The 22,809-nt window shown below is 45.0% G+C and overlaps 14 non-coding genes across 14 annotated transcripts; 7 read left to right on the top strand and 7 right to left on the bottom strand.

Annotated features, from left to right (window-relative positions):
- Positions 1-4,265: 4,265 nt before the first annotated feature.
- Positions 4,266-4,381, bottom strand: LOC134998725 (U5 spliceosomal RNA). The gene has a single exon (XR_010200896.1). It is a non-coding gene; the product is annotated as a U5 spliceosomal RNA (small nuclear RNA).
- A 275-nt stretch (positions 4,382-4,656) lies between these two features.
- On the bottom strand, positions 4,657-4,772 carry LOC134998697 (U5 spliceosomal RNA). The gene has a single exon (XR_010200868.1). It is a non-coding gene; the product is annotated as a U5 spliceosomal RNA (small nuclear RNA).
- Positions 4,773-5,046: 274 nt separating this feature from the next.
- Positions 5,047-5,162, bottom strand: LOC134998676 (U5 spliceosomal RNA). The gene has a single exon (XR_010200846.1). It is a non-coding gene; the product is annotated as a U5 spliceosomal RNA (small nuclear RNA).
- A 286-nt stretch (positions 5,163-5,448) lies between these two features.
- Positions 5,449-5,564, bottom strand: LOC134998645 (U5 spliceosomal RNA). Its single transcript, XR_010200815.1, has one exon. It is a non-coding gene; the product is annotated as a U5 spliceosomal RNA (small nuclear RNA).
- A 270-nt stretch (positions 5,565-5,834) lies between these two features.
- Positions 5,835-5,945, bottom strand: LOC134998757 (U5 spliceosomal RNA). Its single transcript, XR_010200926.1, has one exon. It is a non-coding gene; the product is annotated as a U5 spliceosomal RNA (small nuclear RNA).
- Positions 5,946-6,518: 573 nt separating this feature from the next.
- LOC134998981 (U1 spliceosomal RNA) lies at positions 6,519-6,682 on the top strand. Its single transcript, XR_010201142.1, has one exon. It is a non-coding gene; the product is annotated as a U1 spliceosomal RNA (small nuclear RNA).
- Positions 6,683-6,834: 152 nt separating this feature from the next.
- LOC134998332 (U1 spliceosomal RNA) lies at positions 6,835-6,997 on the top strand. The gene has a single exon (XR_010200616.1). It is a non-coding gene; the product is annotated as a U1 spliceosomal RNA (small nuclear RNA).
- Positions 6,998-7,559: 562 nt separating this feature from the next.
- LOC134998331 (U1 spliceosomal RNA) lies at positions 7,560-7,722 on the bottom strand. The gene has a single exon (XR_010200615.1). It is a non-coding gene; the product is annotated as a U1 spliceosomal RNA (small nuclear RNA).
- Positions 7,723-7,874: 152 nt separating this feature from the next.
- On the bottom strand, positions 7,875-8,038 carry LOC134998980 (U1 spliceosomal RNA). The gene has a single exon (XR_010201141.1). It is a non-coding gene; the product is annotated as a U1 spliceosomal RNA (small nuclear RNA).
- Positions 8,039-8,611: 573 nt separating this feature from the next.
- Positions 8,612-8,722, top strand: LOC134998756 (U5 spliceosomal RNA). Its single transcript, XR_010200925.1, has one exon. It is a non-coding gene; the product is annotated as a U5 spliceosomal RNA (small nuclear RNA).
- Positions 8,723-8,992: 270 nt separating this feature from the next.
- On the top strand, positions 8,993-9,108 carry LOC134998643 (U5 spliceosomal RNA). The gene has a single exon (XR_010200814.1). It is a non-coding gene; the product is annotated as a U5 spliceosomal RNA (small nuclear RNA).
- Positions 9,109-9,394: 286 nt separating this feature from the next.
- Positions 9,395-9,510, top strand: LOC134998675 (U5 spliceosomal RNA). The gene has a single exon (XR_010200845.1). It is a non-coding gene; the product is annotated as a U5 spliceosomal RNA (small nuclear RNA).
- A 274-nt stretch (positions 9,511-9,784) lies between these two features.
- LOC134998696 (U5 spliceosomal RNA) lies at positions 9,785-9,900 on the top strand. Its single transcript, XR_010200867.1, has one exon. It is a non-coding gene; the product is annotated as a U5 spliceosomal RNA (small nuclear RNA).
- Positions 9,901-10,175: 275 nt separating this feature from the next.
- Positions 10,176-10,291, top strand: LOC134998724 (U5 spliceosomal RNA). Its single transcript, XR_010200895.1, has one exon. It is a non-coding gene; the product is annotated as a U5 spliceosomal RNA (small nuclear RNA).
- The last annotated feature ends 12,518 nt before the right edge of the window (positions 10,292-22,809 follow it).

Genomic DNA, 22,809 nt, shown 5'->3' with positions numbered 1-22,809 from the left:
GGAGGAAAGTTCAGAACGCAATGGAGGAAAGGTTTCTTCACTGTTAGGGCAATCAGGATGTGGAATTCCCTGCCAGGGAAGGTGGTAATGGCGGACTCTGTAATTGGATTTAAAAAAGGAATGGATACATTTCTGAATGAAAAAGCTATCCAAGGTTATAATACTTAAAATATCAACATGGTTAATCCGGGGGTAACATGAGTTATAGTAGCTAACTAGTCATAAAACATTATTCAGCAAGTATGTAGAATCATCACAACTTAAAACAGGTTGAACACGATGGGCAATTTGCCTCTATTCAACCTCAAAAACTATGTTACTATATTACTATGTTATTGTAGTATACAGAACACCACAATGCAATGAGCAGTGATAGTGAGCACTGATGAGGATACTAGAACTGACACTGAGCAGCAAGATGCAGCACTGGACTATTAGTAATGTACTGTAGTATGCTGAGCACCACAATGCAGCACAAGACAATGAGCAGTGATACTGAGCACTGATGAGGATACTACTGAGAACTGACACTGAGCAGGAGAGACACACTACTAGTATTACTGAGCAGCAATAAGTAACCACTGATACTGAGCACTGATATTGAGATTTCCACTGAGAGAACATAGCCACGTCCTCTCCGCTCTCTCTTCAATGCACGAGTAAAAATGGCAGCAACGCGCAGCTCTTTATATGGAATCCGAATCTCGCGAGAATCCGACAGCGGGATGATGACATTTTCCCTTGTTCAGGTTTTCCGAGTCAGGCGGGAACAACCGAGCCTGCCTCGGACCAGTGTAAACCACGTGGAGTTCGTGGGGAATTCGGTTCTCGGAGAACCGAACCCGCTCCTCTCTACCTTATACCCATAAATGTTTTTATTTTCAATCTAAGCCCCTGCAGTTTTCTGTAAGCATCTGCTTCGCTATGATGATCAACAAGTCACAAGGGCAAACACTCAGGGTTTGAGGCGTAGATCTTAGGACCAGCTGCTACAAGCATGGCAGAGGTGTCACTATCACTGGTGACACCCAGAGAGGTGGCGAGGGAGATTGTAATGCAGTGCGCGCAGATAAGCAGCGCAATGGTAAAAAGGAGGCATGGTTTCATAGGTAGGGGCGTGGCCTGGTGGCCTGAATCTACATTTTGTTGCTCCGGGTGTCCCGGGGGTTGGGGGCTGCACCCGGGGACTAGTGTGTGAGCGGTGCTGGCTCCTGCACAGTGACAGGGCATGGCCACCCAGCATGACGCCTCCCTTCTTGACCATGCTGTAATTGCAGTCGCACTGCAGTTCAGCGTGATCATAAAAAATGGTATAGGCTCCTGCTGGTGCAGACTGTATGTGCGCGCAGGAAGCCGCCACCATTTTTGTGATCACAGCGGCTGAATGTGATGTCATACAGCCGCTGTGACCACGCCCCCTGTGTCTCCTCCGTTGCAGACCCCATTTTGAAGCCTTGCCCCCGCACCGCTCCATCCCTGACTTGGAAATGGAGTGTTGCTGACCCACCTCTCCCCCCCTTCCCCGCCCCGATTGACAGGCAGAGGCGATCACATTCTCTGCGGGGTGCCGCAGAAAATGCAGGCACATGCGTATGCTCTTAGCAATTTTTGCAGTTGGATCGCTTATTGTGATTGCAATCCAACCTGAATCAGGCCCTATTACCTATCACAATGCGCTGCGGGCAGTACAAAATTGGGTTAATATAGGAGAAAAACCCACAGACCTGTGCTCCTTAACTGTACCTGGTGGCTAGTGGAGCGGCTGCCCAGTAATCAGTGTCCACCGCAGTGCGCACACGGCCCACCCCCTACGGCCTCGCTCCCCTTCATCAGCGGCCTTGTGATCCGGAAGGGTGGTGTGTGTGTGACTGACCTTAGGATGAAACCGGAGCCTCCGCTGCAGTGACCCAGCAACCAGGGCACGGGAGTATATAGCGCCGCTGGGAGTGATGAAGCTGCAGTAAAGATGTCTATTAGACCTAGCCTGCTGCAGCCCTTGTAGATTCTCATAAAACAAGTTCTTCTTTTCTTGTCAAAATTAATAGCTAAGAATAGGCTGCCTGAGGCAGGCCCCTGTTAATTGGCCTGCTACTGAAGGCACCAACTACAAACTGAGCTCCCTGTTCATGGAAGCGGGGTTATAGAGGAGAATGCACTGAGCTTCTTGGGAACAGTCAAAAGCTTTGAGCCGGTTGGTGCCTCAGATCAAGATCCTACTCTACACCCCAATGTGAATCCTTGTGGAGTCCAGTGTACCCCACAGAAGAAATTAATGTGTCACACCCATTGGCAGCAACCTTAGAATAGCTGCTGACGGGCACAATTGAGAAAGGAAGGGGGGGGGGGGACATTTGAATCCAGCACATAGATGCAATTCAAATATGTAATTTGTACCTTCCTATTTTAAAATATAATGGATGAACCTCACCCTGTGAGAACAATCTTCATGATCAAGAGATCTAATATGTAAAATAAGTATGAGTTGGGATAGGGCTGGGGAGGGTGGCAGCTCGGGCAGCCCCTCCCCCGTCAAGTTAAGGAGATTCAACTGAGGAAGCACAAGGGAACTCTCGTCTGGGGACAACAACTGCAGGGAGACCACATCTTTTCAGATGAACATGGGAGGGCGGAAGGCTGCCTAATACTGAAGCACCATCAAATATCAAACCATATCCAACAACTAGTACAAGCATTCCTGGGGGAAGGTCTGCAGCAGACGGATTTGCATACGGTGATGTCATCCAAGCAGTGGGCCAAAGTTGGCTGGAACCCTCATCTGCATATAAAAAGAGAAAAGGGGCATGCAGGGCATGGCGGCCTTTTGCAGTGCTTGGATGACCCCTAGTTCGCATTAAACACCCCCACCCTCCTTTGGTGTGGGGCTCATGTTGGCCATGCCCCATCCCCTGAAGCATTCATGCTGATTTCTTGCAGCAGCTGGGCACTGTAACAGCTCCAGAGCTGCTCTGTAAGGCAAGTAAAAGGGTGTGGGCCCTGCAGCACCACCTGTAGTTCGCATTGTGCGTTGGAAGGCACAAAGTAAGCAGACGGGAGGAGAAGTCAGGATAGTACACAAGGGCATCCTTTTCTCTTAGTCCGTAGAGGATGCTGGGGTCACATTAAGAACCATGGGGTATAGACGGGATCCGCAAGAGACATGGGCACTTTAAGACTTTCAAAGGGTGTGAACTGGCTCCTCCCTCTATGCCCCTCCTCCAGACTCCAGTTATAGGAACTGTGCCCAGGGAGACGGACATTTCGAGGAAAGGATTTATTGTTAAACTAAGGTGAGCATCTTACCAGCTCACACCTTAAGCATGCCGCAGAACGTGGCATTCAACAGAACACAAGCCAACGGCATGAACAATTGCAGCAAAAAGCTGACCAGAACCGTAACACAACATGTGTATAACCACAAGTAATAACTGCAGACACAGTATGGACTGGGACGGGTGCCCAGCATCCTCTACGTACTAAGAGAAAAGGATTTACCGGTAGGTATTAAAATCCTATTTTCTCATACGACCTAGAGGATGCTGGGGTCACATTAAGAACCATGGGGTTATACCAAAGCTCTTGAACGGGTGGGAGAGTGCGTACGACTCTGCAGCACCGAATGACCCAACTTGAGGTTATCATCAGCCAAGGTATCAAACTTGTAAAACTTAGCAAAAGTGTTTACTAAATAGCTGCTCGGCAAAGTTGCAATGCCGAGACTCCCCGACCAGCTGCCCAGGATGAACCCACCTTTCTAGTAGAATGGGTCTTCACCTAATTCAGTAACGGCAATCCTGCCGTGGAATGAGCATGCTGAATCTTACCACAGATCCAGCGCATAATGGTCTGCATGGAAGCAGGACACCCAATCATGTTGGGAGCATACAGGACAAACAGAGCCTCTGTTTTCCTAATCTGAACCGTTCTGGTGACATAAATTTTCAAAGTTCTGACCACAGCCAGAGACTTTGACTCAACGAAGGTGTCAGTGGCCAAAGGCACCATGTGGAAAGATGAACCACCTTCGGCAGAAATTGTTGACGTGTCCTCAATTCTGCTCTATCTTCATGAAAGATCAAATAAAGGCTCTTGTGATACTGCATGGTTTGTACTGTTTTCCATGTGCTCCCAGATCTTTCAAGCAAGTAGCATGGTCAAGAAAGTTCTGTTTGAAAAGAAACAAACATTTACTGTCATTGTTATGCAAATAAACTTACATTAAAGCTAACAAGAAAGCACACTCGTTCTGTCTTTAAACTGATAAAAGAAACCCCAATAATATGGGGCATGCAAAAATTGAGATAAAACTCAGTTTTGCTCCTCTCCACGGAAATCTTTAATAAAAGGCGAAATATTTGTTAGTTCTGAAGAGAAACCAGAGCATGACCAAGATTCCACCTGTCGCCTGAGTGCCATGCCAGCAGTTCTCATTCAGCTCAAAGTGAGCACCCAATTTGAATGAAAGAAAGCAGATTTCTCACCAGGCTTCCCCTTGCTATAAACATGGTTTGTACTCTTTTCCATGTGCTCCCAGATCTTTCAAACAATTAGTGTGGTCAAGAAAGTTCTGTTTGAAAAGAAACAAACATTTACTGTCATTTCTATGCAAATGAGCTTACATTAAAGCACACTCGTTCTATCTTTAAACCAATAAAATAAAACCCCAATAAGATGGGGCATGCAAAAATTGAGATAAAACTCAGTTTTGCTCCTCTCCACGGAAATCTTTAGTAAAAGGCGAAAGATTTGTTCGTTCTGAAGAGAAACCACAGCATGACCAAGATTCTACCTGTCGCCTGAGTGCCATGCCAGCAGTCCTCATTCAGCTCAAAGTGAGCACCCAATTTGAAAGAAAGAAAGCAGATTTCTCACCAGGCTTCCCCTTGCTATAAACATGGTTTGTACTCTTTTCCATGTGCTCCCAGATCTTTCAAGCAATTAGTATAGTCAAGAAAGTTCTGTTTGAAAAGAAACAAACATTTACTGTCATTTCTACGCAAATGAGCTTACATTAAAGCACACTCGTTCTATCTTTAAACTGATAAAAGAAACCCCAATAAGACGGGGCATGCAAAAATTGAGATAAAACTCAGTTTTGCTCCTCTCCACGGAAATCTTTAGTAAAAGGCAAAAGATTTGTTCGTTCTGAAGAGAAACCAGAGCATGACCAAGATTCCACCTGTCGCCTGAGTGCCATGCCAGCAGTCCTCATTCAGCTCAAAGTGAGCACCCAATTTGAAAGAAAGAAAGCAGATTTCTCACCAGGCTTCCCCTTGCTATAAGCATGGTTTGTACTCTTTTCCATGTGCTCCCAGATCTTTCAAGCAATTAGTATGGTCAAGAAAGTTCTGCTTGAAAAGAAACAGACATTTATTGTCATTGTTATGCAAATAAACTTACATTAAAGCTAACAAGAAAGCACACTCGTTCTGTCTTTAATCCGATAAAAGAAACCCCAATAATATGGGGCATGCAAAAATTGAGATAAAACTCAGTTTTGCTCCTCTCCACGGAAATCTTTAGTAAAAGGCGAAAGATTTGTTCGTTCTGAAGAGAAACCAGAGCATGACCAAGATTCCACCTGTCGCCTGAGTGCCGTGCCAGCAGTCCTCATTCAGATCAAAGTGAGCGCCCAATTTGAAAGAAAGCAGATTTCTCACCTGTCTTCTCCTTGCTATAAGCATGGTTTGTACTGTATTCCATGTGCTCCCAGATCTTTCAAGCAAGTAGCATGGTCAAGAAAGTTCTGTTTGAAAAGAAACAAACATTTACTGTCATTTCTATGCAAATGAGCTTACATTAAAGCACACTCATTCTATCTTTAAACCGATAAAAGAAACCCCAAAAACATGGGGCATGCAAAAATTGAGATAAAACTCGGTTTTGCTCCTCTCCACGGAAATCTTTAGTAAAAGGCGAAAGATTTGTTCGTGCACTATCCTGACTTCTCCTCCCGTCTGCTTACTTTGTGCCTTCCAATGCACAATGCAAACTACAGGTAGTGCTGCAGGGCCCACACCCTTTTACTTGCCTTACAGAGCAGCCCTGGAGCTGTTACAGTGCCCAGCTGCTGCAAGAAATCAGCTTGAATGCTTCAGGGGCTGGGGCATAGCCAACATGAGCCCCACACCGAAGGAGGGTGGAGGTGTTTAATGCAAACTAGGGGTCAGACAAGCGCCGCAAAAGGCCACCATGCCCTGCACGCCCCTTTTCTGTTTTCATATGCAGACGAGGGTTGAAGCCAACTTTGACCCCCTGCTTGGATGACATCACCATATGCAAATCCGTCTTCTGCAGAACTTCCCCCAGGAATGCTTGCACTAGTTGTTGCATTTGGTTTGTTGTTTGGGGGTGCTTCAGTATTAGGCAGCCTTCTGCCCTCCCATGTTCATCTGAAAATATGTGTTCTCCCTGCAGTTGTTGTCCCCAGATGAAAGTTCCCTTGTGCTGCCTCAGTTGAATCTCCTTAACTTGACAGAGATGTGCCTGAGCAGCGGCCCTCCCCAGCTCTATCCCAAATCATACTTATTTTGCATAGGAGATACCATGGTCATGAAGATTATTCTCCCAGGGTGAGGTTCATTCATTGCATTCTGGGTATGCTGACCCCTGTGATTTCCCCAAATGTGGGAAACTCGACTGCTTTATTTGTGGTAGTGGGGGACTGTGTTTGTGTTTTCCTCTGGTCAGCTCTGGTAAAAGTCAGATTTCTTTGTTTCAGATCTTCCTCTAGCCTTGTTCTTCTTTCGAGAGTTCCCTTGTGCTGCCTCAGTTGGATCTCCTTCACTTGACAGGGGGGTGCCCAAGCAGAGACCCTCCCCAGCTCTAGCCCAACTCCTACTTACCAGCCAGGTGAGATACTATGATCATGAAGGTGCTTCTCCCAGGGCAAGGCTCACCCATTGCACTCTGGGTGTGCTGCCCCTGCGATTTCCCCAAATGTGGGAAACTTGACTGCATAATTTGTGTTTCCCCTGGTCGGCTCTCGTATAATTCAGATCTCTTTGTCTCAGATCTCTCTCCAGCCTAGTTTGCTGTCTGTTTCCACTTCTCTTTTCTTCAGCCGCTCCCTTCTATACCCTTGTGCACTATCCTGACTTCTCCTCCCGTCTGCTTACTTTGTGCCTTCCAATGCACAATGCAAACTACAGGTAGTGCTGCAGGGCCCACACCCTTTTACTTGCCTTACAGAGCAGCTCTGGAGCTGTTACAGTGCCCAGCTGCTGCAAGAAATCTGCTTGAATGCTTCAGGGGATGGGACATGGCCAACATGAGCCCCACACCAAAGGAGGGTTGGCCATGTCCCATCCCCTGAAGCATTCAAGCAGATTTCTTGCAGCAGCTGGGCACTGTAACAGCTCCAGAGCTGCTCTGTAAGGCAAGTAAAAGGGTGTGGGCCCTGCAGCACTACCTGTAGTTTGCATTGTGCATTGGAAGGCACAAAGTAAGCAGACGGGAGGAGAAGTCAGGATAGTGCACAAGGGTATAGAAGGGAGCGGCTGAAGAAAAGAGAAGTGGAAACAGACAGCAAACTAGGCTGGAGAGAGATCTGAGACAAAGAGATCTGAATTATACGAGAGCCGACCAGGGGAAACACAAATTATGCAGTCAAGTTTCCCACATTTGGGGAAATCGCAGGGGCAGCACACCCAGAGTGCAATGGGTGAGCCTTGCCCTGGGAGAAGCACCTTCATGATCATAGTATCTCACCTGGCTGGTAAGTAGGAGTTGGGCTAGAGCTGGGGAGGGTCTCTGCTTGGGCACCCCCCTGTCAAGTGAAGGAGATCCAACTGAGGCAGCACAAGGGAACTCTCGAAAGAAGAACAAGGCTAGAGGAAGATCTGAAACAAAGAAATCTGACTTTTACCAGAGCTGACCAGAGGAAAACACAAACACAGTCCCCCACTACCACAAATAAAGCAGTCGAGTTTCCCACATTTGGGGAAATCACAGGGGTCAGCATACCCAGAATGCAATGAATGAACCTCACCCTGGGAGAATAATCTTCATGACCATGGTATCTCCTATGCAAAATAAGTATGATTTGGGATAGAGCTGGGGAGGGCCGCTGCTCAGGCACATCTCTGTCAAGTTAAGGAGATTCAACTGAGGCAGCACAAGGGAACTTTCATCTGGGGACAACAACTGCAGGGAGAACACATATTTTCAGATGAACATGGGAGGGCAGAAGGCTGCCTAATACTGAAGCACCCCCAAACAACAAACCAAATGCAACAACTAGTGCAAGCATTCCTGGGGGAAGTTCTGCAGAAGACGGATTTGCATATGGTGATGTCATCCAAGCAGGGGGTCAAAGTTGGCTTCAACCCTCGTCTGCATATGAAAACAGAAAAGGGGCGTGCAGGGCATGGTGGCCTTTTGCGGCGCTTGTCTGACCCCTAGTTTGCATTAAACACCTCCACCCTCCTTCGGTGTGGGGCTCATGTTGGCTATGCCCCAGCCCCTGAAGCATTCAAGCTGATTTCTTGCAGCAGCTGGGCACTGTAACAGCTCCAGGGCTGCTCTGTAAGGCAAGTAAAAGGGTGTGGGCCCTGCAGCACTACCTGTAGTTTGCATTGTGCATTGGAAGGCACAAAGTAAGCAGACGGGAGGAGAAGTCAGGATAGTGCACGAACAAATCTTTCGCCTTTTACTAAAGATTTCCGTGGAGAGGAGCAAAACCGAGTTTTATCTCAATTTTTGCATGCCCCATGTTTTTGGGGTTTCTTTTATCGGTTTAAAGATAGAATGAGTGTGCTTTAATGTAAGCTCATTTGCATAGAAATGACAGTAAATGTTTGTTTCTTTTCAAACAGAACTTTCTTGACCATGCTACTTGCTTGAAAGATCTGGGAGCACATGGAATACAGTACAAACCATGCTTATAGCAAGGAGAAGACAGGTGAGAAATCTGCTTTCTTTCAAATTGGGCGCTCACTTTGATCTGAATGAGGACTGCTGGCACGGCACTCAGGCGACAGGTGGAATCTTGGTCATGCTCTGGTTTCTCTTCAGAACGAACAAATCTTTCGCCTTTTACTAAAGATTTCCGTGGAGAGGAGCAAAACTGAGTTTTATCTCAATTTTTGCATGCCCCATATTATTGGGGTTTCTTTTATCGGATTAAAGACAGAACGAGTGTGCTTTCTTGTTAGCTTTAATGTAAGTTTATTTGCATAACAATGACAATAAATGTCTGTTTCTTTTCAAGCAGAACTTTCTTGACCATACTAATTGCTTGAAAGATCTGGGAGCACATGGAAAAGAGTACAAACCATGCTTATAGCAAGGGGAAGCCTGGTGAGAAATCTGCTTTCTTTCTTTCAAATTGGGTGCTCACTTTGAGCTGAATGAGGACTGCTGGCATGGCACTCAGGCGACAGGTGGAATCTTGGTCATGCTCTGGTTTCTCTTCAGAACGAACAAATCTTTTGCCTTTTACTAAAGATTTCCGTGGAGAGGAGCAAAACTGAGTTTTATCTCAATTTTTGCATGCCCCGTCTTATTGGGGTTTCTTTTATCAGTTTAAAGATAGAACGAGTGTGCTTTAATGTAAGCTCATTTGCGTAGAAATGACAGTAAATGTTTGTTTCTTTTCAAACAGAACTTTCTTGACTATACTAATTGCTTGAAAGATCTGGGAGCACATGGAAAAGAGTACAAACCATGTTTATAGCAAGGGGAAGCCTGGTGAGAAATCTGCTTTCTTTCTTTCAAATTGGGTGCTCACTTTGAGCTGAATGAGGACTGCTGGCATGGCACTCAGGCGACAGGTAGAATCTTGGTCATGCTGTGGTTTCTCTTCAGAACGAACAAATCTTTCGCCTTTTACTAAAGATTTCCGTGGAGAGGAGCAAAACTGAGTTTTATCTCAATTTTTGCATGCCCCATCTTATTGGGGTTTTATTTTATTGGTTTAAAGATAGAACGAGTGTGCTTTAATGTAAGCTCATTTGCATAGAAATGACAGTAAATGTTTGTTTCTTTTCAAACAGAACTTTCTTGACCACACTAATTGTTTGAAAGATCTGGGAGCACATGGAAAAGAGTACAAACCATGTTTATAGCAAGGGGAAGCCTGGTGAGAAATCTGCTTTCTTTCATTCAAATTGGGTGCTCACTTTGAGCTGAATGAGAACTGCTGGCATGGCACTCAGGCGACAGGTGGAATCTTGGTCATGCTCTGGTTTCTCTTCAGAACTAACAAATATTTCGCCTTTTATTAAAGATTTCCGTGGAGAGGAGCAAAACTGAGTTTTATCTCAATTTTTGCATGCCCCATATTATTGGGGTTTCTTTTATCAGTTTAAAGACAGAACGAGTGTGCTTTCTTGTTAGCTTTAATGTAAGTTTATTTGCATAACAATGACAGTAAATGTTTGTTTCTTTTCAAACAGAACTTTCTTGACCATGCTACTTGCTTGAAAGATCTGGGAGCACATGGAAAACAGTACAAACCATGCAGTATCACAAGAGCCTTTATTTGATCTTTCATGAAGATAGAGCAGAATTGAGGACACGTCAACAATTTCTGCCGAAGGTGGTTCATCTTTCCACATGGTGCCTTTGGCCACTGACACCTTCGTTGAGTCAAAGTCTCTGGCTGTGGTCAGAACTTTGAAAATTTATGTCACCAGAACGGTTCAGATTAGGAAAACAGAGGCTCTGTTTGTCCTGTATGCTCCCAACATGATTGGGTGTCCTGCTTCCATGCAGACCATTATGCGCTGGATCTGTGGTAAGATTCAGCATGCTCATTCCACGGCAGGATTGCCGTTACTGAATTAGGTGAAGACCCATTCTACTAGAAAGGTGGGTTCATCCTGGGCAGCTGGTCGGGGAGTCTCGGCATTGCAACTTTGCCGAGCAGCTATTTAGTAAACACTTTTGCTAAGTTTTACAAGTTTGATACCTTGGCTGATGATAACCTCAAGTTGGGTCATTCGGTGCTGCAGAGTCGTACGCACTCTCCCACCCGTTCAAGAGCTTTGGTATAACCCCATGGTTCTTAATGTGACCCCAGCATCCTCTAGGTCGTATGAGAAAATAGGATTTTAATACCTACCGGTAAATCCTTTTCTCTTAGTACGTAGAGGATGCTGGGCACCCGTCCCAGTCCATACTGTGTCTGCAGTTATTACTTGTGGTTATACACATGTTGTGTTACGGTTCTGGTCAGCTTTTTGCTGCAATTGTTCATGCCGTTGGCTTGTGTTCTGTTGAATGCCACGTTCTGCGGCATGCTTAAGGTGTGAGCTGGTAAGATGCTCACCTTAGTTTAACAATAAATCCTTTCCTCGAAATGTCCGTCTCCCTGGGCACAGTTCCTATAACTGGAGTCTGGAGGAGGGGCATAGAGGGAGGAGCCAGTTCACACCCTTTGAAAGTCTTAAAGTGCCCATGTCTCTTGCGGATCCCGTCTATACCCCATGGTTCTTAATGTGACCCCAGCATCCTCTACGGACTAAGAGAAAAGGATGCCCTTGTGTACTATCCTGACTTCTCCTCCCGTCTGCTTACTTTGTGCCTTCCAACGCACAATGCGAACTACAGGTGGTGCTGCAGGGCCCACACCCTTTTACTTGCCTTACAGAGCAGCTCTGGAGCTGTTACAGTGCCCAGCTGCTGCAAGAAATCAGCATGAATGCTTCAGGGGATGGGGCATGGCCAACATGAGCCCCACACCAAAGGAGGGTGGGGGTGTTTAATGCGAACTAGGGGTCATCCAAGCACTGCAAAAGGCCGCCATGCCCTGCATGCCCCTTTTCTCTTTTTATATGCAGATGAGGGTTCCAGCCAACTTTGGCCCACTGCTTGGATGACATCACCGTATGCAAATCCGTCTGCTGCAGACCTTCCCCCAGGAATGCTTGTACTAGTTGTTGGATATGGTTTGATATTTGATGGTGCTTCAGTATTAGGCAGCCTTCCGCCCTCCCATGTTCATCTGAAAAGATGTGGTCTCCCTGCAGTTGTTGTCCCCAGACGAGAGTTCCCTTGTGCTTCCTCAGTTGAATCTCCTTAACTTGACGGGGGAGGGGCTGCCCGAGCTGCCACCCTCCCCAGCCCTATCCCAACTCATACTTATTTTACATATTAGATCTCTTGATCATGAAGATTGTTCTCACAGGGTGAGGTTCATCCATTATATTTTAAAATAGGAAGGTACAAATTACATATTTGAATTGCATCTATGTGCTGGATTCAAATGTCCCCCCCCCCCTTCCTTTCTCAATTGTGCCCGTCAGCAGCTATTCTAAGGTTGCTGCCAATGGGTGTGACACATTAATTTCTTCTGTGGGGTACACTGGACTCCACAAGGATTCACATTGGGGTGTAGAGTAGGATCTTGATCTGAGGCACCAACCGGCTCAAAGCTTTTGACTGTTCCCAAGAAGCTCAGTGCATTCTCCTCTATAACCCCGCTTCCATGAACAGGGAGCTCAGTTTGTAGTTGGTGCCTTCAGTAGCAGGCCAATTAACAGGGGCCTGCCTCAGGCAGCCTATTCTTAGCTATTAATTTTGACAAGAAAAGAAGAACTTGTTTTATGAGAATCTACAAGGGCTGCAGCAGGCTAGGTCTAATAGACATCTTTACTGCAGCTTCATCACTCCCAGCGGCGCTATATACTCCCGTGCCCTGGTTGCTGGGTCACTGCAGCGGAGGCTCCGGTTTCATCCTAAGGTCAGTCACACACACACCACCCTTCCGGATCACAAGGCCGCTGATGAAGGGGAGCGAGGCCGTAGGGGGTGGGCCGTGTGCGCACTGCGGTGGACACTGATTACTGGGCAGCCGCTCCACTAGCCACCAGGTACAGTTAAGGAGCACAGGTCTGTGGGTTTTTCTCCTATATTAACCCAATTTTGTACTGCCCGCAGCGCATTGTGATAGGTAATAGGGCCTGATTCAGGTTGGATTGCAATCACAATAAGCGATCCAACTGCAAAAATTGCTAAGAGCATACGCATGTGCCTGCATTTTCTGCGGCACCCCGCAGAGAATGTGATCGCCTCTGCCTGTCAATCGGGGCGGGGAAGGGGGGGAGAGGTGGGTCAGCAACACTCCATTTCCAAGTCAGGGATGGAGCGGTGCGGGGGCAAGGCTTCAAAATGGGGTCTGCAACGGAGGAGACACAGGGGGCGTGGTCACAGCGGCTGTATGACATCACATTCAGCCGCTGTGATCACAAAAATGGTGGCGGCTTCCTGCGCGCACATACAGTCTGCACCAGCAGGAGCCTATACCATTTTTTATGATCACGCTGAACTGCAGTGCGACTGCAATTACAGCATGGTCAAGAAGGGAGGCGTCATGCTGGGTGGCCATGCCCTGTCACTGTGCAGGAGCCAGCACCGCTCACACACTAGTCCCCGGGTGCAGCCCCCAACCCCCGGGACACCCGGAGCAACAAAATGTAGATTCAGGCCACCAGGCCACGCCCCTACCTATGAAACCATGCCTCCTTTTTACCATTGCGCTGCTTATCTGCGCGCACTGCATTACAATCTCCCTCGCCACCTCTCTGGGTGTCACCAGTGATAGTGACACCTCTGCCATGCTTGTAGCAGCTGGTCCTAAGATCTACGCCTCAAACCCTGAGTGTTTGCCCTTGTGACTTGTTGATCATCATAGCAAAGCAGATGCTTACAGAAAACTGCAGGGGCTTAGATTGAAAATAAAAACATTTATGGGTATAAGGTAGAGAGGAGCGGGTTCGGTTCTCCGAGAACCGAATTCCCCACGAACTCCACGTGGTTTACACTGGTCCGAGGCAGGCTCGGTTGTTCCCGCCTGACTCGGAAAACCTGAACAAGGGAAAATGTCATCATCCCGCTGTCGGATTCTCGCGAGATTCGGATTCCATATAAAGAGCTGCGCGTTGCTGCCATTTTTACTCGTGCATTGAAGAGAGAGCGGAGAGGACGTGGCTATGTTCTCTCAGTGGAAATCTCAATATCAGTGCTCAGTATCAGTGGTTACTTATTGCTGCTCAGTAATACTAGTAGTGTGTCTCTCCTGCTCAGTGTCAGTTCTCAGTAGTATCCTCATCAGTGCTCAGTATCACTGCTCATTGTCTTGTGCTGCATTGTGGTGCTCAGCATACTACAGTACATTACTAATAGTCCAGTGCTGCATCTTGCTGCTCAGTGTCAGTTCTAGTATCCTCATCAGTGCTCACTATCACTGCTCATTGCATTGTGGTGTTCTGTATACTACAATAACATAGTAATATAGTAACATAGTTTTTGAGGTTGAATAGAGGCAAATTGCCCATCGTGTTCAACCTGTTTTAAGTTGTGATGATTCTACATACTTGCTGAATAATGTTTTATGACTAGTTAGCTACTATAACTCATGTTACCCCCGGATTAACCATGTTGATATTTTAAGTATTATAACCTTGGATAGCTTTTTCATTCAGAAATGTATCCATTCCTTTTTTAAATCCAATTACAGAGTCCGCCATTACCACCTTCCCTGGCAGGGAATTCCACATCCTGATTGCCCTAACAGTGAAGAAACCTTTCCTCCATTGCGTTCTGAACTTTCCTCCAGTCGCAGCGAGTGACCACGTGTTCTTTTAATAAATAATTCCTCTGATAACTCTTTGTTATGTATCTTTACATATTTGAAGATATTAATAATATCTCCTCTTAGGCACCTCTTTTCTAGTGTATAAATATTCAGCCTAGTAAGTCTTTCCTTATAGTCCAGTACTTTTAGGCCTTTAATCAATTTAGTCTTCTGGATCTCTTACACTTCCATGAGCAGCAGAGTAGTGCAATGGAAGCATGCTGGGCCCATAACCCAGAGGTCGATTGATCGAAACTATCCTCTGCTATGTGCATTTTTTTTTTATAATTAAAGTAATCAAAAACTGGGATTGATATTTTGGCTCTTTTATTTTTACTTAAAGTACAATAACTTTTATCATTTTAATTTGTTTTAATAGTATATTGACAGCATTGTTTTCTTTAAAAAATCCACTTAATTTTCTTTACCCTATTACTGAAATGGTAATTGACAAAAACAAACTACATTGTCACCAGAAGAGCAATGCAAAATGTACAAGTGATATATGAAAATCATCTTCCATCTTGAATTTCAATGATGCATTGGGACAACAATTTGTGAGAAACATCTTCACCCACAAAGAAAGATTTTCTTAATTCCTTACCTGTGTGCTGATTAGATATCACCTTGTTTTCACATTAAACAGACTTCCCCGTGAGGAAGCAGCAAGGATGCAGTGACGTTTCCTGGTGTCAACCTGTATTATTTCAGTAGACATTGAAATGAGGATGCATCTTTGATGCCTTTCCAATGAAGCAAGTTTATTTCAGTAATAGGTGAAAAACCATTCCTACAAAGGTGTTAATCAGAGACTTGGCTTTGTGGACACTTTTCAGAGAGCAAATTTGTTAGCATAAACATAAAATCAGAAAATGAAGAGCTGTTTAATCACTCAATTGGACTTTTCTGCCAGCATTTTTTTTTTCTCTGCAACCCACTGCTAAATTGTGCTTCCTAGCTGTTTTTTTATAAAATCACTTAATCAAATCTAACTCTGATTGAACCACCAACCTTTTGGTTAATAGCCAAACATGCTAACCGATTGCGCCACAGAGACACCTTGCAAAAGTCAATACTGACAAAGGCTAATAATCATTCATCTAGAAAAACTTTAAAAAGTCAATAATCTGGAGAATTTTTGTAAGAAACACATTGGTACTTTCCCATGATGAGTGAGTGCTTCAGGATTTCTTGCACTTACATGGGCTATTAACCAAAAGGTTGGTGGTTCAATCCCACCCAGGGATGTAATTGACCTTGTCATCAGATTTTGGTGATCTTTAAGTAGACAAGTCAAAATTTCAAACCCCCTCTTATGGTGTAGGGTACCTGGCCTTCTCTGACGTAATCAGAGTTAGATTTAATTAACTGATTTTATAAAAAACAGCTAGGAAGCACAATTTAGCAGTGGGTTGCAGAGAAAAAAATAACATTTTAAACCTACCGGTAATTTTTTTTTCTCGTAGTCCGTAGAGGATGATGGGGACTCCGTAAGGACCATGGGGGATAGACGGGCTCCGCAGCAGACATGGGCACTTTAAGAAAGACTTTAGATCTGGGTGTGCACTGGCTCCTCCCTCTATGCCCCTCCTCCATACCTCAGTTAGAGAAACTGTGCCCAGAGGAGACAGACAGTACGAGGAAAGGATTTTTGTTAATCCAAGGTCAAGATTCATACCAGCCACACCAATCACACCGTATAACTTGTGATATACTACCCAGTTAACAGTATGAATCAAATCTAACTCTGATTACATCAGAGAAGGCCAGGTACCCTACACCATAACAGGGGTTTTCGAAATTTTGACTTGTCTACTTAAAGATCAACAAAATCTGATAAAAAGTTCAATTACGTCCCTGGGTGGGATTGAACCACCAACCTTTTGGTTAATAGCCGTACACACTAACTGATTGCGCCACAGCGAAACTTTGCAAAAGTATATACTGACAAAGGCTAATAAGCATTCATCTAGAACGTTTCCTATAAAAACTTTAAATAGTCAATAATCTGGAGAGTTTTTGTAAGATGTTTCTTCCATCAACCAATGAAGAAACACATTGGTACTTTCCCATGATGAGTGAGTGCTTCAGGATCTCTTGCACTTACATGTGCAGCAGAGTACTGTAATGGAAGCATGCTGGGTCCATAACCCAGAGGTAGGCAGATTGAAACTATCCTCTGCTATATGACTTGTCTACTTAAATATTACCAAAATTTGATCACAAGGTCAATTACGTCCCTGGATGGGATTGAACCACCAACCTTTTGATTAATAGCTGAACACACTAACCGATTGCGCCACAGAGACACTTTGCAAAAAGTACATACTGACAAAGACTAATAAGCATTCATCTAGAACGTTTCCTAGAAAAACTTTAAAAAGTCAATAATCTGGAGAGTTTTTGTAAGATGTTTCTTCCAGCAACCAATGAAGAAACACATTGGTACTTTCCCATGATGAGTGAGTGCTTCAGGATCTCTTGCACTTACATGTGCAGCAGAGTACTGCAATGGAAGCATGCTGGGCCCATAACCCAGAGGTAGGCAGATTGAAACTATCCTTTGCTATATGCATTTTTTTTTGTTCATTAAAGTAATCCAAAACTGGGATTGATATTTTAGCTTTTATTTTTACTTAAAGTACAATTACTTTTACCATTTTAATTTGTTTTAATAGTATATCGACAGTGTTGTTTTCTTTCAAAAATCCAATTAATTTTCTTTACCCGATTATTAAAATGGTAATTGACAAAAACAAACTACATTTTCACCAGAAGAGCAATACAAAATGTACAAGTGATATATTAAAATCATCTTTCCAGCTTGAATTTCAATGATGCATTGGGGCAACGATTTTGTGAGAAACATCTTCACCCTTAAATAAAGATTTTCTTTATTCCTTACCTGTGTGCTAATTAGATATCACCTTGTTTTCACATTAAACAGACTCCCACATGAGAAAGCAGCAAGGATGCAGTGGCGTTAATGTTTCCTGGTGTCAACCTGTATTATTTCAGTAGATATTGAAATGAGGATGCATCTTGCTGCCTTTCCAATGAAGCAAGTTTAATTTAGTAATAGGTGAAAAACCATCCCTACAAATATGTTAATCAGATACTTGGCTTTGTGGACACTTTTCAGAGAACAAATTAGTTAGCATAAAAATAAAGCCAGAAAATGAAGAGCTGTTTAATCACTCAATTGGATTTTTCTGCCAGCATATTTCTTTTTCTCTGCAACCCACTGCTAAATTGTGCTTCCTAGCTTTTTTTTTATAAAATCACTGATTCAAATCTAACTCTGATTACATCAGAGTAGGCCAGGTACCCTACACCATAAGAAGGGGGTTTGAAATTTTGACTTGTCTACTTAAAGATCACCAAAATCTGATAACAAGGTCAATTACATCGTTGGGTGGGATTGAACCACCAACCCTTTGATTAATAACCAAACACACTAACCGATTGCGCCACAGAGACACTTTACAAACATACATACTGACAAAGGCTAATAAGCATTCATCTAGAACGTTTCCTAGAAAAACTTTAAAAAGTCAATAATCTGGAGAGTTTTTGTAAGATGTTTCTTCCATCAACCAACGAAGAAACACATTGGTACTTTCCCATGATGAGTGAGTGCTTCAGGATCTCTTGCACTTACATGTGCAGCAGAGTACTGCAATGGAAACATGCTGGGCCCATAACCCTGAGGTAGGCAGATTGAAACTATCCTCTGCTATATGCATTTTTTTTTGTTAATTAAAGTAATCCAAAACTGGGATTGATATTTTTGCTCTTTTATTTTTACTTAAAGTACAATAACTTTTACCATTTTAATTTGTTTTAATAGTATATTGACAGTATTGTTTTCTTTCAAAAATCCACTTAATTTTCTTTACCCTATTATTAAAATGGTAATTGACAAAAACAAACTACATTGTCACCAGAAGAGCAATACAAAATGTACAAGTGATATATTAAAATCATCTTTCCTGCTTGAATTTCAATGATGCATTGGGGCAACGATTTTGTGAGAAACACCTTCACCCTTAAATAAAGATTTTCTTAATTCCTTACCTGTGTGCTAATTAGATATCACCTTGTTTTCACATTAAACAGACTTCCACATGCGAAAGCAGCAAGGATGCAGTGGCGTTAATGTTTCCTGGTGTCAACCTGTATTATTTCAGTAGACATTGAAATGAGGATGCATCTTGCTGCCTTTCCAATGAAGCAAGTTTAATTCAGTAATAGGTGAAAAACCATTCCTACAAAGGTGTTAATCAGAGACTTGGCTTTGTGGACACTTTTCAGAGAGCAAATTTGTTAGCATAAACATAAAATCAGAAAATGAAGAGCTGTTTAAACAGCTACTGCCTGAGGGTCTCTTGACCTGGTGCAATACCTCTGTAGCTTTTTGTTGAGGCGGGACGCCATCATGTCTATCTGGAACAGTCCCCACCGACTTGCAATCTGTGCGAAGACTTCCTGATGGAGTCCCCACTCTCCTGGATGTAGGTCGTGTCTGCTGAGGAAGTCTGCTTCCCAGTTGTCCACTCCCGGAATGAACACTGCTGACAGTGCGCTTACATGATTCTCCGCCCAGCGAAGAATTCTGGTGGCTTCCGCCATCGCCACTCTGCTCCTTGTGCCGCCTTGGCGGTTTACATGAACTACTGCGGTGACGTTGTCTGACTGGATCAGAACTGGTTGGTCGCGAAGTAAGGTCTCCGCTTGACATAGGGCGTTGTATATGGCCCTTAGCTCCAGGATGTTGATGTGAAGACAAGTCTCCTGACTTGACCAAAGACCTTGGAAATTTCTTCCCTGTGTGGCTGCTCCCCAACCTCGGAGGCTCGCGTTCGTGGTCACCAGGATCCAGTCCTGAATGCCGAACCTGCGGCCCTCTAGAAGGTGAGCACTCTGCAGCCACCACAGGAGAGATACCCTGGCCCTGGGGGACAGGGTGATCAACTGATGAATCTGTAGATGTGACCCGGACCACTTGTCCAGTAGGTCCCATTGCAAGATCCTCGCATGGAACCTGCCGAAGGGAATGGCCTCGTATGATGCCACCATCATTCCCAGGACTCGAGTGCAGTGATGCACTGACACCTGTTTTGGTTTCAATAGGTTCCTGACCAGAGTCATGAGTTCCTGGGCCTTTTCTATCGGAAGATAAACCCTTTTCTGGTCCATATCCAGAATAATGCCCAAGCAAAGTCAGACGAGTCGTAGGAACCAACTGCGACTTCGGGATATTGAGAATCCAGCCGTTTTGCTGTAACACCTTCAATGAAAGTTATACGCTGTTCAGCAACTGCTCTCTTGATCTCGCTTTTATGAGGAGATCGTTCAAGTACGGGATAATTGTGACACCTTGCTTTCGCAGGAGCACCATAATTTCCGTCATTACCTTGGTGAAAATTCTCGGAGAAAATTCTGGAGAGACCAAACGGCAACGTCTGAAATTGGTAATGACAATACTGTACCGCAAATCTTAGGTACGCCTGATGAGGTGGATAAATGAGTACATGAAGGTATGCATCCTTTATGTCCAGAGATATCATAAAATCCCCCCCTTCTAGGCTGGCGATGACCGCTCTTAGCGATTCCATCTTGAACTTGAACCTTTTCAAGTATAGGTTCAGGGATTTTAAATTTAATATGGGTCTGACCAAACCGTCCGGTTTTGGGACTACAAACAGGGTCGAATAATTTCCCTTTCCTTGTTGAAGCAGGGGAACCTTGACCACCACCTGTTGAAGATACAATTTGTGAATTGCATTTAACACTATCTCCCTTTCCTGGGGAGAAGATGGTAGGGCCGATTTGAAAAACCGGCGAGGAGGCACCTCTTCGAATTTCAGCTTGTAACCCTGAGAAACAATTTCTATTGCCTAGGGATCCACCTGCGAATGAACCCAGATGTGGCTGAAAACTCGAAGACGTGCCCCCAACTGGGCGGACTCCTTTAGCGGAGCCCCAGCGTCATGCGGTGGATTTTGTAGAGGCCGGGGAGGACTTCTGTTCCTGGGAACTAGCTGTGTTGTGCAGCTTCTTCCCTCTGCCCTTACCTCTGGCAAGAAAGGACGCACCTCGTACTTTCTTGTTTCTCTGTGATCGAAAGGACTGCATTTGATAATGTGGTGCTTTCTTAGGCTGTGAGGGAATATAAGGCAAAAAATTTGATTTACCAGCTGTAGCTGTGGAGACAAGGTCCGAGAAACCTTCCCCAAACAATTCCTCTCCCCTGTAAGGTAAAACCTCCATATGCCTTTTTGAGTCGGCATCACCTGTCCATTGCCGGGTCCATAGGACTCGTCTAGCAGAAATCGACATAGCGTTTATTCTAGAACCCAGTAGACTAATGTCACTTTGAGCATCTCTCATATATAGGACAGCATCTTTTATATGCCCTATGGTTAATAACATAGCATCCTTATCTAGGGTCTCAATCTCTGCTGATAAGGTATCTGTCCATGCTGCCACCGCGCTACAACCTCGGCCGACGCAATTGCCGGTCTGAGTAAGGTACCAGAATGTGTGTAAATGGACTTTAGGGTAACCTCCTGCTTGCGGTCAGCAGGGTCCCTGATGGTAGCCGTATCCTGGGATGGCAGCGCTACCTTTTTGGATAAGCGTGTCAATGCTTTATCCACCCTAGGGGAGGATTCCCACCGTATCCTGTCCATTGGCGGGAAAGGATACGCCATAAGAATCCTTTTGGGAATCTGCAGCTTTTTGTCTGGAGATTCCCAAGCTTTTTCACATAATTCGTTCAACTCATGTGAGGGGGGAAAGGTTATCTCAGGTTTCTTTCCCTTATACATGTGTACCCTCGTGTCAGGGACAGGGGACTCTGTGATGTGCAAAACATCTTTTATTGCAATAATCATATATCGAATACATTTAGCCAATTTTGGTTGTAACTTTGCATCATCGTAGTCGACACTGGAGTCAGAATCCGTGTCGGTATCTGTGTCAACTATTTGGGATAGTGGGCGCTTTTGAGACCCCGAAGGTCCCTGCGACATAGGGACAGGCATGGGTTGACTCCCTGACTGTTCCCTAGCTTCAGCTTTGTCTAATCTCTTGTGTAATAAGTTTACATTAGCACTTAAAACATTCCACATATCCATCCAGTCAGGTGTCGGCGTTGTCGATGGAGACACCACATTAATTTGCTCCTGCTCCTCTCTAGGAGAGCCTTCTACCTCAGACATGTCGACACACGTGTACCGACACACCATACACTCAGGGAATCCTCTTATCTGAGGACAGTTCCCCAACAAGGCCCTTTGGAGAGACAGAGAGAGAAAGTATGCCAGCACACACCCCAGCGCTATATGACCCAGGAAAAAAACACAATCATTTTATGTTTACCCAGTAGCGCTGTATTTCCACATATATATGCGCCTAATTATGTGCCCCCTCTTCTTTAAGACCCTCTTTCTACCGTGGTATAAGCAGGGGAGAGTCCATGGAGCTTCCCCTCAGTGGTGCTGTGGAGAAAATGGCGCTGGTGAGTGCTGAGGGAGAAGCCCCACCCCCTCAGCGACGGGCTTCTGTCCCGCTCAAATATAGTAAAAAAATGGCGGGGGCTCTTATATATATATACAGTGCCTAGCTGCATATATATTTATTTTGCCAAAGAGAGGTCTATATTGCTGCCCAGGGCGTCCCCCCTGCGCCCTTCACCCTTACACTGACTGCCGTGTGTGAGGTGTATTGGAGCAATGGAGCACAGCTTTACTGCTGTGCGTTACCTCAGTGAAGATCATGAAGTCTTCCGCCGCCTCTGAAGTCTTCTTTTCTTCTCATACTCACCCGGCTTCTATCTTCCGGCTCTGCGAGGGGGACGGCGGCGCGGCTCTGGGACGGACGGCGAGGGTGAGACCTGCGTACCGATCCCTCTGGAGCTAATGCTGTACAGTAGCCTAAGAAGCAGAGCCTATCAACTCACAGAAGTAGGTGTGCATCTCTCCCCTCCGCCCCTCGATGCAGGGAGTCTGTTGCCAGCAGGCTCCCTGAAAATAAAAAAATCTAACAAATATACTTTCTGTCAGGTAACTAAGGAGAGCTCCCTGAAAAGCACCCAGTCTCCTCTGGGCACAGTAGTAAACTGAGGTCTGGAGGAGGGGCATAGAGGGAGGAGCCAGTGCACACCCAGATCTAAAGTCTTTCTTAAAGTGCCCATGTCTCCTGCGGAGCCCGTCTATCCCCCATGGTCC

The sequence above is a fragment of the Pseudophryne corroboree genome, unplaced genomic scaffold, assembly GCF_028390025.1.
Source record: "Pseudophryne corroboree isolate aPseCor3 unplaced genomic scaffold, aPseCor3.hap2 scaffold_149, whole genome shotgun sequence".
Classification (NCBI taxonomy): domain Eukaryota; kingdom Metazoa; phylum Chordata; class Amphibia; order Anura; family Myobatrachidae; genus Pseudophryne; species Pseudophryne corroboree.
Note: the sequence above shows the minus strand (reverse complement) of the source record. Positions and strands in the feature narration are given on the sequence as shown.